Source organism: Euphorbia lathyris, chromosome 6, assembly GCF_963576675.1.
Source record: "Euphorbia lathyris chromosome 6, ddEupLath1.1, whole genome shotgun sequence".
Lineage (NCBI taxonomy): Eukaryota > Viridiplantae > Streptophyta > Magnoliopsida > Malpighiales > Euphorbiaceae > Euphorbia > Euphorbia lathyris.
Genome location: NC_088915.1, coordinates 51,207,922 through 51,223,261, shown reverse-complemented (window position 1 = coordinate 51,223,261; position 15,340 = coordinate 51,207,922). Strand labels below are relative to the sequence as shown.

The 15,340-nt window shown below is 42.2% G+C and overlaps 1 non-coding gene across 1 annotated transcript; it reads left to right on the top strand.

The window, feature by feature from the left end:
- Window positions 1–11,149: 11,149 nt before the first annotated feature.
- On the top strand, window positions 11,150–11,256 carry LOC136234455 (small nucleolar RNA R71). The gene has a single exon (XR_010691338.1). It is a non-coding gene; the product is annotated as a small nucleolar RNA R71 (small nucleolar RNA).
- The last annotated feature ends 4,084 nt before the right edge of the window (window positions 11,257–15,340 follow it).

Below are 15,340 nucleotides of genomic sequence, written 5' to 3'. Positions count from 1 at the left end.
ATCAATAATTAAACCAAATTCGCTCAGATCAGAGGTGCGGGACTGGAGAGCTAGGATGAGCGTCCGGGAGTCAGTCTCCAGGATAACATTTGAGAGAGAGTTGGCCTTGAGCCACGTTAAAGCCTCCCTGAAGCTGATTGCTTCAGCCAGTAAAGGTGATGGGTTCCCCGGGACGGTCCTGGTGCCGTTGCCGATTACTCTGCCCTGGTGATCACGGAGCACAAAGCCGCACCCGATGGAGTGAAGGTCACGGAATGTAGCAGCGTCGATGTTCAGCTTCAGAAAGTTCAGCGGCGGTCTTGTCCATTGGTTGGAACACTGACGAACCTGTGGCGTGGGGCACTGAGAGGCGGTAGACCGGGCTGCACGAAACTGATAAAGGAAGCCAAGAGACAGATTGACAGCAACCCAAGCTGGGGGCGATTCATTTTTCCATAACTTTGCATTACGGTTACGCCAAATTGACCAAAGAACCATGCATACCTCTTCCGCCTTCCGAGGATCAGTGTGCTTTAGTAAGTGGAAAAACCATTCATGGAAATCATGGGTCGGCCCCTGTGCGAATTGCAGATCAGCAGCCCGCCATGCCTCACGGGCCTTGTCACAGTCCAAGAAAAGATGCAAGCAATGTTCACCAAAGGAGTCACAAACAGCACAGGTATTAGCAATGTCCATACCTTTGAGGATAAGATGCTCCCTGGTGGGAAGGAAGTTAGCACAGATCTTCCACAGGAACAGCAGGACCCTAGGGGGCAACCGGAGCTTCCATAACTCTGCCCATTCCACAGCTCGATCAGCCCCAGTGTTACCGAAAACTTATCTTTCCGTGATGAAGCGGTATTCGGACCTGACGGTATAGCAGCCCCTCGGTTCCGAGTTTCAGATGAGCCTATCGCATCGGGTTAGCGAGCCACTCGGCAAAGAGAGGACCGCAGAAGCATCCTCGGAGGAGAATAGATCATGGACATCCTCGACATCCCAATTTGTTGTTCCTGGAATCCATAACTCTGTTGGTCCCGTGTGATTAGTTCCAAGGGGGGGGTTAGGAACTAATGTAACTTTTTCGTTTAATTATGCTGACTTAATTGATTCTTTAAGTTACTTAACTTCGTTTAGGTCAGCACGGCCGAGAGATGTAAGACAGCTTTAGTCAGATGATGACTAGAACTGTTTTACTTGTGAGTTGGGAATTAACACTTGAGGTCAACTTCCAACTCAGCACCAAATTTACTCAGTGTCAGCTTTTACAATCTATATTCTGAACAATTTAATCAAGCAACACATATATAGATATATTGAGAGAGAGTTAGAAATTACTCAGCACGACTTATCCTGGTTCGGCCTCTCCGCCTACGTCCAGTCCCCAGAGTCCCTCCGGGCTTTTTCAATCCAATACTGAGCTCTTTAAAGGTAGAGCACAAACCGTTTACAAGGCAGTTGAATATACAAGAGTACCTTCCTCTATTCGTCTACTCAACTCCTACTAAGTGCTATAACCGAACACCTAGATTTCTCTACCGCTGAGTACTTAAAACCGAGTACTCAGCACAACTCTCTCAATTTTAAAATTGATACAAACTTGTTCTTTCTAGATGAAGAACACTTTAGATGATTACAAAATCAATCTAGCTTTTGTTGGTCCCTTATAACGTTACAAGTATAGTTCCAAGGGGGGGGGTTAGGAACTATTTAAACTTTTTTTTTTAATTTAGGGCAGACTTCTTTTCTTAAGAGAAAAGTTTTTAACAGCGGCGCTGAGTAAACAGCAAGATACTGGCTTAGTCAACTGGTGACTAGGTCAGTTTCTTAACTTGAGTCAGGATATAGCACTTAGAGTCTATTCCTGAGCTCAGATGTTCGATACGCACAACTCAGCTTGACCTCTTTACTTGGTCAGTTTTTGGTTATTTAAGCAAGCAATATATATAAGGAGTTTAAGGTAAGAAATACGTTACTCAGCAGATTTATCCAGGTTCGGCTTCTAAGCCTACGTCCTGTCCCCGGAACACGTTCCGAGCTTTCGAATCCTCTACTGAGCTCTTTAAAGGTAGAGCCTCAAACCTTTTACAATCTTAGCAACTGAGTATAACAAGAGTACCTTCCTCTATACCTCTACTCAATCCTAATCTCTCGCTGAGTACTATAACCGAGTACTCAGCCTCTCCTTTCTAATCTCTAGAAATGATAAGTGTTTGTCCTAAACAATGATTGCTACGACACTTTAGATGATTGAATAATCACTCTAGACTTTTACACAAAAGATATGAAATTTAGTGTAAGATTGCTTTGCTTTTTGCTTGCAGAACTTGCGTAGAAATTTGGTCAGCGTAATGGCTTGATCAAGTTCTGTGTTGAATGAAGCAACTGATGGCATTATTTATAGAGACGTCTTGAGGCATCGGTCATTTTGAATTTCGAAATAACCGTTGGAGGGAAACGGCTTCCTGTCGTTGTCATCCTGACTTGCTCAGAGCTCTCGGCCAATCAGATTTGAGTATCTTCTGTCCTCGGTCAGCTTTTGGTCAGCTCGGCAGAGTGTCTCTCCATTTATGGTAATGTCAACTAGACATCATACTGTGTCGTCTGAACTTTACCCAAAGTGGAAACACTTTGTCTGGAAGTTTTCCTTAGCCAGCTGCTGTCTTGTACGCTTTGTCGAATCAACTCAGCAGCTTCGTTCCAAAGTTGTTCCCTGAAGGTCTTCTAGATCCTTCTTCCGCTGAGTTGTGTATTGTCCATAACGACAACGTTTTGACATGCGCGGGCCGAGTTGCTTTAAATTGTTTGACTTGGGCTTTGACTCTTGTATTGGGCTTGGGCCTTTTAATCCTTGTGTCTTATAAACAATTTAACTCAACATTGAACAAACACATTAGTAGAATAAATCAAAGCATTTAAACTTAGTGTGTTTAGAATATTATATTTAAACAATTTTGTCAAATCAAAATTATATGGAAAGGTGTTTCAACAAACTCCCCCATTTTGATGTTGGCAAAACTATTCAGCGAAGAACTCAGTGTTGAGCTCCCCCATGATAGTTGACCTAATATAACTTAGTGAACTCCCCCGTCAGGGTTGAGCTACTGACTTAGTTTTACTCTAAACATTTAAAGGTTTAATTGAGTAAGTCTAAGGTCAGTTTTCGGATATAGGTCAGCTCATGGAACATATTCTATTATACTCAGTATTAAGCGGAAGGTTTTAACATTCAGAGAGCGCTGAGTAATTTGTTGTTCAATGAGTTTTATAAGACAATGTTACAAGTCAATGTCAAACATGTTATCAGTATTGGGTTCAATCAATAAATTTTATAAGCATTAAACATAGCTGATTCAATTGAAGATACATCATGACATAATACACAGCATCGTATAAAAATAATTCATGACTCAGGGTTTGAACAGAAGATGCAAGTATTGATATTTAATATAGGTAGTCAGCGTTTACAAACAAAAGTTGAAAGACAGGCATAGAGACTACATACTTAGCCTATACTGAGCTAGCCTATTGATGCTCGTAAAATATATAGCGGTTAATAGGACAAGTGTATCCTATCGCAGCAAGTAATACAGTGCTAAGCACAGGATCGAACCACAAGGACTATTTATCACAACTAGTCGGCCCAAGGTAGGAACACAATTGTTCGGAAGGGTAAATATGTGGTAGAGTGATTAAAGAGGCTAATTTCTAAAATAAAAGATAAAAACGTTTGACAGGGCAGAATTCGAATTAATTGATGACACAATCTAAGATGGGGATTCCCTTAATTGGATCCCATGTATGATTTACTGGGATTTAGTTTCATATCATAATGATAATTGACGGTAACCACCTAATTAACCACGTGGAGATTGTCAGTCTCCTGTAGTCTATTCACATGCATTTGGTTGACGGCTTGATTAGGCATATAACCTAGGGCATGCAAAGCATTAGGGTCTGTGGTGATTAAGGCTAAAGCCGTAGCCCAACCACTAGCCCGCACTCCTAGTGGTCTCTAGCGAGGTCAGATTATGCTAATTCGGATTAGGTAATTCTTTGGTCAGGTATCTACCTATCTGCAATCCTAAATTTGTCAGACTCAAGGCATTAGGTTCTGCTATGTCAGGCTAGTTGATCATCATCGAATCTCATTCTAGCAATCATCCTATCTCTGATAAATCTAGACATTAAGCTCACATAATCTAATCAATTGGAAACAATCTAGTAAACTAAATCCCTAATCATACATGGTTACGCAATCAATTCATCCCCATCCCAGATTGGATGGGGATTAGTTCATAGTTAAATTAAACAAGCAACTATAACACGCATTATAAGCCTGAATCATCATTAATTCAAATAAGAAAAAAGCAAGAGACAGAGTAAGGAATTAGGAATATAAAACCCAATTTCGTCTGATTCTGATTACAAATCGGGAGAGCCACTATCCTATATCAATCTTCCCCCCAAGCTAAGAGCTGTTACAATGGAAGTAAAACAATAAAATTGAATACAAGGAAAGAGAGAGAGAGAAGAACAAAAAGGAAAAAGGAAGAACCCTAACAAAGATGACATCCTTTTCTATTTATAGTGCAGGCTTAGTTAGGGGTAGTTTGGGCAATTTGCAGGTTGAAATTCGCGCCTAATGAGTGAGGAAACGCTGGGAAATTGCTTCCAGCGTTTCGTCTCATCGAGACAAGAAGTATCTCGACGAGACAAGAGGGTGTCTCGACGAGACACTAGGCGTCTCGTCGAGACACCACGCGATAGTTCCTTTTTGGGAACCATCGGCCCGCCTCGTCTCGTCGAGACGGGCAGTGTCTCGACGATACGAGGGCCTGTCTCGATGAGACATGCACTGTCTCGGCGAGACAGACACTAAATTGGGGCTGAGTCCGGGTTTTTTCCTTTGTTTTGGTCCCTGGACTTCCAAAATATGCTCCGACGGTCCCTGAATTGTCCGGAGGTACTCCACAAGGCACGGGTCTGGTTCGAAAATGCTCAAACAGTCCCAAAACACCTGAAAATACAGAAAATGCCATAAATAATGGAAATTACTGATTTTGACTGAAAGATAGCAAAATGATACTGAAATTGAATGGAAATAAAGCAAAAACGAACTAAAACAATCCTAAAAACCCTATATAAATGGGAGCTATCAACCTCCCCACACTTGAATCTTGCTTGTCCGCAAGCAAGAAAGAATCAAAGGCAATGAAAACTCAACAAATAGCTCCCGTACACAGACAAAGATCCACTGCACTTTTATCATCTATACTGTCTCAGACTACTCAAGTTACAATTAAAAACAAAGTGAACCTCAGATAAATCTCCAAAACTGATTAATTAGTTTTATCAACCAACACTTTGCGAAAACGAAAAGGCGAGGACTATGATTGCTAGCTCACAGGTGGTCGCTCTTGCACTCAAGTGTTTGGGTGAAATATGAATTTGGCAAACGCTCTACAGTCTACTGCACAAAATGGCCACGTTGGAATTGCATCATCCATCCAGTCGAAATTACGCATCACAATCAAACAAGATTATAGGTCTTCAAAGGGTTGTAACATAGGCTAAGGTTTGGGGGTAGGAAAAAGGGAATTTAGGCAAAAAGTTAACGACTCAACTAGCTGGAATATTTTTGCAAAAATTGGCACTTTTCCCACTATATGCGAGATAGAAGCTCAAGGTTGATTTATTTCAGTTTGGGAAGTAATTAAAGAATGCCTTTTATCATTTCCTCTGTAATTTATTCGTTTCAATTTTTGAACCATATATATTTCTTTTCTTTTCTTTGGAGATAGAGGGGACAAAGGGTCAATTTGAATTGGTTACTTCTTCTATTTAGAATTACAACCTTTCAATGGTAGCTAATGGAAATTTGAAGGATGTGTGCCTAAGGATTTTCTAACCTAAATTGAGTCAATTAACTTGGGTGAGAAAGGGTATTTAGGAAGGCTAAGGGCTTGTAACAAGGTTGATCAAAGAAAAGGGGTAAATAAGGCTCAAAGGGGCTTATCTAGTGGAATTGGTAAGGGATTTTGGCTTATCAAAGAATAGGCTAAGTTCACAAAGGGCTAAACCTAGGTTGCCTAATCATTTCAAGTTCGATTATAACACGATATTCAACCAGTATTGGATGCAATTCCTATGAGCAAAATGACAATAACTGTAATCCCACACCTAAGAGATCAATTGTTCCTAAAAATGAGTCTAAAATATTGACCTTTAGGCTCTAGCTCACAATTTAGGGGTTATTTGCAACAATCCTAGCCTCACCTAACGAAACGTTCCATGTCAATCTTAGTTAAATAACACTCTTTGGAGACTCAAATGTTGTTCACAAGTTTTTGCATGCATCGATTTCAACTGAGCTTTCAGACTTTCAAAGCACAATTTCAACTGTAATGTCAGGATTGCTAGATGCATCAAAAATCAGCTGCCTAAGATTCTTTTTATTTCTAACTACTGAAAGCGAAATATTGAAAGCAAAAGCTAAACATGCCACAAAACACAAATACAAATAGTGGCATAAAACATGCAATTGGTACATGTACAAAATGTCCTATCCTATTGCCTCCTCCCCCACACTAAATCATGCATTTAATTCCAAAAGATGCATATTTATGAAATTGAACAGTAAGTGAAAGAAAAGAGATAGGATAGGAAAAACTCCCTCAGGGGGCCTCTATGTAATGCAGTGTTTCCACTACGCCCAAGTTATCTTCATAAATTTTCAGACGCTGCCCGTTGACCTTGAAAGGGGCATTGTGGCCGTCTGTGATCTCGACTGCTTCGGAGGAGAATAACTGGGTGACCTCAAACGGTCCATACCACCTCGACTTCAGCTTACCAGGGAATAATCGCTGCCTGGAGTTGTACAGTAAAACCTTATCCCCTACCTCAAAGTGACGTTTGATTATTCTCTTGTCATGCCATCTTTTCGTCCTCTCCTTGTAGATCTGTGAATTCTCATAAGCACTGAGCCTGAACTCTTCCAGGGCATCAAGCTGCAATAACCGTTTCTCACCTGCAACTCGTGTATCAAAGTTTAGAAAACGGGTAGCCCAGTAGGCTTTATGTTCGAGTTCTACAGGGAGATGACATGTCTTACCGTAAACTAGCCTGAATGGGGACATGCCAATTGGTGTTTTGAACGATGTCCTATATGCCCACAAGGCATCATCTAATTTTAGTGACCAATTATGCCTAGAGGAATTTACTATTTTTTCAAGAATGGTTTTGACCTCTCTATTTGACACTTCAACTTGACCACTGGTCTGGGGATGATACGGGGTAGCCACTTTATGAGTGACCCCGTATTTATGCAGGACCTGTTTAAAAGCTTGGTTACAAAAATGAGACCCGCCGTCACTAATAATGGTACGGGGGGTGCCAAACCGTGTGAAGATATTCTTTTGCAAGAATCGGATGACAGCCCGCGCATCATTACTAGGCAGGGCTATAGCCTCCACCCATTTAGAAACGTAGTCCACGGCTACAAGGATGTACTCGTTATTGAACGACTTCGGGAAAGGTCCCATAAAGTCTATCCCCCAAACATCAAAGATTTCACAGACTAAAATTGGTTTCATAGGCATGGCATGTCTCTATGAAACGTTACCAGTTCATTGACACTTATCACAGTTTTTAACAAAATTAAAAGCGTCATGGAAGATTGTGGGCCAATAGAACCCACTCTGGAGTACCTTAGCTGCAGTTTTGTCCGCGCCATGGTGGCCACCTACCTCTTTAGAATGACAGAATGCAAGGACGGAAGCTACCTCCTCCTCAGGAATGCACCGACGGATGATGTTGTCGCCACAAACCTTGAATAGGTAGGGATCATCCCAGAGGTACTGCTTTGCGTCATGCAGGAACTTCCTCCTCTGCTGGTAAGAGAGGTCTGGAGGGATCAGCTTTCCTACAAGGAAATTAGCAAAACCGGCAAACCAAGGGACATGTCTAATTGACAGTAAGTGCTCGTCGGGAAATCTCTCCTGGATGTCTGCATCGGTGTCTGTATCCACCTCCTCTTGTTCCAATCTAGAAAGATGATCAGCAACCACATTTTCAACTCCCTTCTTATCTCGTATCTCCAGATCAAACTCCTGTAGTAATAGAATCCACCTAAGGAGTCTAGGTTTGGCATCCTGTTTTGAAAACAAATACCTCAATGCAGCATGGTCAATGTAAACAATAACTTTTGAAAGCACCAAATATGAACGAAACTTGTCAAGTGCAAAAATCACAGCTAATAACTCTTTTTCTGTGGTGGTATAATTTAATTGAGCATCAGTCAGAGTTTTACTAGCATATGAAATCGGTCGGCAAATTTTATCCACTTTCTGACCTAAGCATGCACCTACAGCTGTGTCATTGGCATCACACATTAGCTCGAATGGTAAATCCCAGTTGGGACTAACCATTATGGGAGCTTTAATCAATTTGTCTTTTAAAGTGTTAAAAGATTCAAGACATTCAGGTGTGAAAACAAAATTGGCATCCTTCAGCAACAATTGGGTCATAGGCCTGGCAATTTTAGAAAAATCCTTAATAAAGCGCCTATAAAAACCAGCGTGGCCTAAAAAACTCCTAACTGCTTTGACATTGGAAGGGGGAGGTAGTTTTTCAATGACCTCAACTTTAGCAGGGTCTACCTCAATCCCTTTTCGTGATACCTTATGCCCTAAAACTATACACTCAGTGACCATAAACTGACACTTTTCCCAGTTTAGGACTAGGTCGGTTTCCTCACATCTTTGCAGCATTAATCCCAAGTTATGCAAACAGCCATCAAAAGTGGTACCAAAAACAGAAAAATCATCCATAAAGACCTCCATGAATTTTTCTATCATATCAGAAAATATAGCTGTCATACACCTCTGAAACATAGCAGGTGCATTGCATAACCCGAAGGGCATCCGTCTATATGCAAATGTCCCAAAAGGGCAAGTGAAAGTGGTCTTTTCCTGGTCGTCAGGATCCACTGATATTTGCATGTAGCCCGAATACCCATCCACACAAACAGAAGAAAAACTTACCTGCCATGCGTTCAAGCATTTGATCAATGAACGGAAGAGGGAAATGATCCTTCCTAGTGGCGTCGTTCAATTTCCTGTAGTCCACGCACATTCGCCACCCGGTGGTTTTCCGCACCGGGATTAGTTCATTCTTCTCATTCAATGTCACTGTTGTGCCCCCCTTCTTCGGCACCATATGCACTGGACTCACCCACTGGCTGTCAGAGATTGGATAGATCATCCCTGCATCAAGCAACTTAATTACCTCAGCCTTCAGTACTTCCTTCATGTTTGGGTTGAGTCTTCTCTGTGGTTGAGCAGTCGGCTTCACCTTATCCTCCATATAGAGCCGGTGTTCATAAAGAGACGGGCTGATTCCCTTGATGTCCGACATTTGCCATCCAAACGCTCCCTTGTGCTTCCTCAGCACCTCCACTAAGCGATCTTCCTCAGGACCTGTAAGTTCAGCCGAAATAATCATAGGTAAGTGTAAAGGAGGTGCCAAGAACACGTATTTTAAATGGGCAGGTAAGGGTTTGAGGTCGAGGGTCGGCGGTTCTTCAATCGAGGTCTTAGGCCTTGTCTTTGTTTCTCTGTCCAGGAGTTCATCGTGCTGGGCCCAATGACAACCCTCTTTACCTTCTACCTCGGTCTCCAAATCCAATGGCTCCTCATCTAGTTCAATACTCAGGTTCCGTTCTTCAGTTTCCTGGAAAACATTCTCAACCAAAGAGTCAGTTACGCTCAGAAAATTACAACATTCATCATCAACAGGAAATTTCATAGATTTTAGAATGTTGAATTCCACTTCCTCGTTTTGAAGCCTGAGAATCAGTTTGCCTCCCTCAACATCAATCAGTGTTCATCCAGTGGTGAGAAAAGGCCTCCCTAACAAGATCGGGACTTGATCATCTTCTTCAATATCCATGATCACGAAGTCAGCTGGGAAGATGAACTAATCTACCTTGACCAAAAGGTCTTCTACCACTCCAACTGGACGCCTTATAGACCTGTCAGCCAACTGAATTGTGACTGACGTAGGCTTTGGGTCTCCCATTCCTAATTTCCTGTAAACAGACAACGGCATAAGATTTATGCTTGCACCAAGATCACATAAAGCACGTTTAAAATGAACCTTGTCTATTGTACAGGGAATGCTAAAACTACCATGATCTTTAGATTTTTTAGGTAACGGATTTGTTAGTATGGCAGAACATTCCTGGCTTAGCATTACAGTCTCATGATCTCCTAGTTTTCTCTTTTTAGAGATCAGCTCTTTTAAAAAATTTCCATACACAGGCATATTCTCAAGAAGTTCAAGAAACGGGAGGTTAATCTCGATTTTCTTAAACACATTTAACATTTTGGAATAATCCTTGTCTAACTTAGCTCTCCTAGAAGTAGGATAAGGCAAGGTAACCTGTGTTGGTGGTACATCAGTTTCAGTAATCGGAGTTGGATCAGAAACACTTACCTGTGGAGCAGACGGGGTAGAGATATTACCAGGAATGGGGTCTGCCTTGTCTTGCTGAGGCACAAAGGCTGGTGCGCTTACCTGTGTTCCTCTCCTAAGCGTGATTGCTCGTGCTTCCTCTTCTACCAATTTACTGACCTGTGTTTGAAGCCTTTGGCAGAAAGCTTCATTGTGTGCCAATCTTTCTTCTATGGCACTCAGGCTCTCTCTCAGGACATTTATACTTCTCTCCCATTCAGTCTCAGAACCTGATCCTCGATGTCTATCCTGCTGCCAATGCGTGCCATTTGACCCATACTGTTTTAGATAATGGATCTGTTCAAGTACAATCGGGCACTCCACGTTCTTGTGCCCTCCGCTGCACACCTCACAGCTTGCTATTGGTTCCGATGATTTCAGGTGAGTTTCCAGTAGATCTACTTTTTCTGTAAGCGCTGCTATCTGATGATTTGATTCTGAAAATATTCCAGGGAACTCTTTGGCTATTGTGCCTCTTCTTGGAGTCGGCTTCTCAACTTGCCAATATGCGCTTCGTTCAGCTAATTCTTTCATCAGATTGTATGCTTGAACTGCAGTCTTGTTGAATAGATTTCCTCCCGCTGCTGCATCCAGAAAGGCACGGCTGATAGGAGATATTCCTGAGTAGAACATGTCAACAAGCTGGTACCGCTGGTAACCATGGTGGGGGCACCGTCTTAACAACTTCTGGAACCTCTCCCAGGCTAGATGCAAGTTCTCACTGTCGGACTGCCTAAACGAGGTGATGTCGCTTCTGAATTGTGCAGTCTTTGACGGAGGGAAGTACTTTGCTAGAAACGTTGATACTGTAGTGTCCCAGTCAGTGAGAGACCCTGGCTCAATGGATTGTAGCCATTCTGCAGCTTCTTCTTTCAAAGAAAATCTAAACAGCTTCTGGAAGATCTGTTCAGATGCGACGTCTTCACACTTGAAAGTGCTGCAGTATTCCATGAATTTGTCAAGATGTGAGTTAGGATCTTCGTAGTAATCCCCACCGAACTGTCCCGAGTTCTGGATCATCTGAATCATTGTTGGTCTGATTTCAAATGACATTGCTGTTATTGTCGGATCGAGGATGCTAAAGGTGCTTATAGGCCGCTTTGCCCTCAACATCTCCATGGCCGACGGATCTTCGGCCATTGTGTCACCCTTTTACGTCCTACAAGAACAATGTCAGCTTAAGAATCAAAATGCAATGATGAGTAATTCCCAGAACCTCGGTTCTTGGAATTCCAAACAATTATATAAACCTATCACCAAAAGTAAACTAGTTATAAACAAAAATAGTCCCCGGCAACGGCGCCAAAAACTTGATGCTCGTAAAATATATAGCGGTTAACAGGACAAGTGTATCCTATCGCAGCAAGTAATATAGTGCTAAGCACAGGATCGAACCACAAGGACTATTTATCACAACTAGTCGGCCCAAGGTAGGAACACAATTGTTCGGAAGGGTAAATATGTGGTAGAGTGATTAAAGAGGCTAATTTCTAAAATAAAAGATAAAAACGTTTGACAGGGAAGAATTCGAATTAATTGATGACACAATCTAAGATGGGGATTCCCTTAATTGGATCCCATGTATGATTTACTGGGATTTAGTTTCATATCATAATGATAATTGACGGTAACCACCTAATTAACCACGTGGAGATTGTCAGTCTCCTGTAGTCTATTCACATGCATTTGGTTGACGGCTTGATTAGGCATATAACCTAGGGCATGCAAAGCATTAGGGTCTGTGGTGATTAAGGCTAAAGCCGTAGCCCAGCCACTAGCCCGCACTCCTAGTGGTCTCTAGCGATTTCAGATTATGCTAATTCGGATTAGGTAATTCCTTGGTCAGGTATCTACCTATCTGCAATCCTAAATTTGTCAGACTCAAGGCATTAGGTTCTGCTATGTCAGGCTAGTTGATCATCATCGAATCTCATTCTAGCAATCATCCTATCTCTGACAAATCTAGACATTAAGCTCACATAATCTAATCAATTGGAAACAATCCAGTAAACTAAATCCCTAATCATACATGGTTACGCAATCAATTCATCCCCATCCCAGATTGGATGGGGATTAGTTCATAGTTAAATTAAACAAGCAACTATAACACGCATTATAAGCCTGAATCATCATTAATTCAAATAAGCAAAAAGCAAGAGACAGAGTAAGGAATTAGGAATATAAAACCCGATTTCGTCTGATTCTGATTACAAATCGGGAGAGCCACTATCCTATATCAATCTTCCCCCCAAGCTAAGAGCTGTTACAATGGAAGTAAAACAATAAAATTGAATACAAGGAAAGAGAGAGAGAGAGAGAAGAACAAAAAGGAAAAAGGAAGAACCCTAACAAAGATGACATCCTTTTCTATTTATAGTGCAGGCTTAGTTAGGGGTAGTTTGGGCAATTTGCAGGTTGAAATTCGCGCTTAATGAGTGAGGAAACGCTGGGAAATTGCTTCCAGCGTTTCGTCTCGTCGAGACAAGAAGTATCTCGACGAGACAAGAGGGTGTCTCGATGAGACACTAGGCGTCTCGTCGAGACACCACTCGATAGTTCCTTTTTGGGAACCATCGGCCCGCCTCATCTCGTCGAGACGGGTAGTGTCTCGACGATACGAGGGCCTATCTCGACGAGACATGCACTGTCTCGGCGAGACAAACACTAAATTGGGGTTGAGTCCGGGTTTTTTCCTTTGTTTTGGTCCCTGGACTTCCGAAATATGCTCCGACGGTCCCTGAATTATCCGGAGGTGCTCCACAAGGCACGGGTCTGGTTCGAAAATGCTCAAACAGTCCCAAAACACCTGAAAATACAGAAAATGCCATAAATAATGGAAATTACTGATTTTGACTGAAAGATAGCAAAATGATACTAAAATTGAATGGAAATAAAGCAAAAACGAACTAAAACAATCCTAAAAACCCTATATAAATGGGAGCTATCACCTATATCTATTTCTTTCTCTTCTGTTTGGACGGCATAGAGACTACATACTTAGCCTATACTGAGCTAGCCTATATCTATTTCTTTCTCTTCTGTTTGGACTGACTAGACTCATGATGTGTTCTCGCTTGTTCTTTCTCCCCCGTTTTGTCAGCATCGGGAGGAGGAATCCTAAAGGCGTCGGTTAAGACGGCTCTGGTCAGTTCTGTGGACAGCGCTAAAACTATCGGCGCTTTCATTGACACCATCAAAGATAGCCACTCCATTATCTGAGACCTCGGAGGGTATATTAAGCTCAGCAGCGCTGATCATGCTGACTATGAAAGCTTGAGATTTACCTACCCAAGTAAGTGCATCAGTCAGACCAGCAACGACTTGATGGAATGTTTTGAGTAAGGAGGTGTCATAGTATTGACGATGAACATTGCTGTGACGTATGTGGTTGAAGGTTTGTCTGGTGATAGACAGCATTTCATTTTGCTTCATAGCGTCAGTATCCATCTCTTGCTTGTTCAGATTCAGCAATCGAACGGCCTCACCAATTTGCTCCACTGAGCACTGAGAATAGGAGACCATTTGCTCGTTGGTTTTGATTTGCTCGGTGTGAAGCTGAGCAAAGAGCATTTTAACTTCATCAGAAGTAGCATAGCGTGTGTTCGCAGCTAACAAAGTCTGAACTTGTTCTTGAAGAGCGTTGAGATGTTGAACTGTTGTCAGCTGGATCTCAGCCAGCTTTGCGATGGAATCCTGCTTAGCTTGCTGTGCTTGAAAGGTAATGATGATACTCAGCAAGTCCTTGAATCCCTTAACTTCGTTGAGAAGCTGAGTGACATGGGAGAGCTGAGATGTCTCAACAGAAAAAGATCCAGCAGCAGGAGGAGTAGTTTGTTGAAGGTCTTTGATCAATGTCTGTACTGAGTCGATGATTCGTTTACCAGACTCAGTGGCATTCATGTAGCTTTGAGAGCCTTCATTAAGTTTTCCAGTGACATCAGTATGACCAGTTGGAAGAGGATTTAATGGAATAATATGGTCAGTGACTGGAAGTGTGCCTTCAATCTGTTCTTGGTTGGATTGGGAACGAGTTTGATCGGCAGAGGTGTTGAGTGGAGAAGAAGTAATCCGGATGCTGTCTGTGCTAACTGAGGCAGGAATGTTCTGAGTCAGCACAATGCTTGGATTGACAGCATCTACGGGAATGGATTCCACTTGACTCGTAGAATTTATGGAAGAATTCAAGTCGGTATGTTCCTTTAGTGAAGAAACAGAGGCTTGCTTTTCTAGAGAAGCCGGTGGAGTAGAGGATGGTTGCTTTCTGAAAAATTTCAGCTTAAGTGCAGAAGGGTCCTTGGTTGGCTTCTGAATAACAAAGTCAGGAAGGGTTGGTTGTTGAACAGGAATGTCACTGACTGTCTTCTGACTTGCCTTAACCAATCTTCTTCTGCGAGGAGGAAGGTCAGCTTGAATAGACTCTCCTGAGTGAGATGGAGAAGTTTCTTCTTGATCAGCTTCTTGATCAGCATTAAGCTGGTCATCTTGTTTTTGTACTTGATCAACATTGTGTTGGTCATGTTCTTATTCTTCTCCAGCAGCCAACTCAGTATTGGCTTGCTCAGCTTCAACCTCACTGGTTGTCTCCTCATTGTCCTCAGCGTCATCCTGACCGCTGGCCTCTTCTTCTTCTTCTTCATCTTCTGAACTGTCACCATCTAACTCTTCCTCAACTTGTGCAATGAACTGATCGTCCAGATGCACCTCATCTTCTTGATGCTCAGCTATAGTTCCTAGACACTGTGTGTAGTGAGAGTCATCAGGAACAATGACGTCAGTAGGGATTGCGTCAATTGGAGTCAGTGAAGAAGACTTCTGCTTCTTTTGAGGTTGCTCATCAACATCTGGT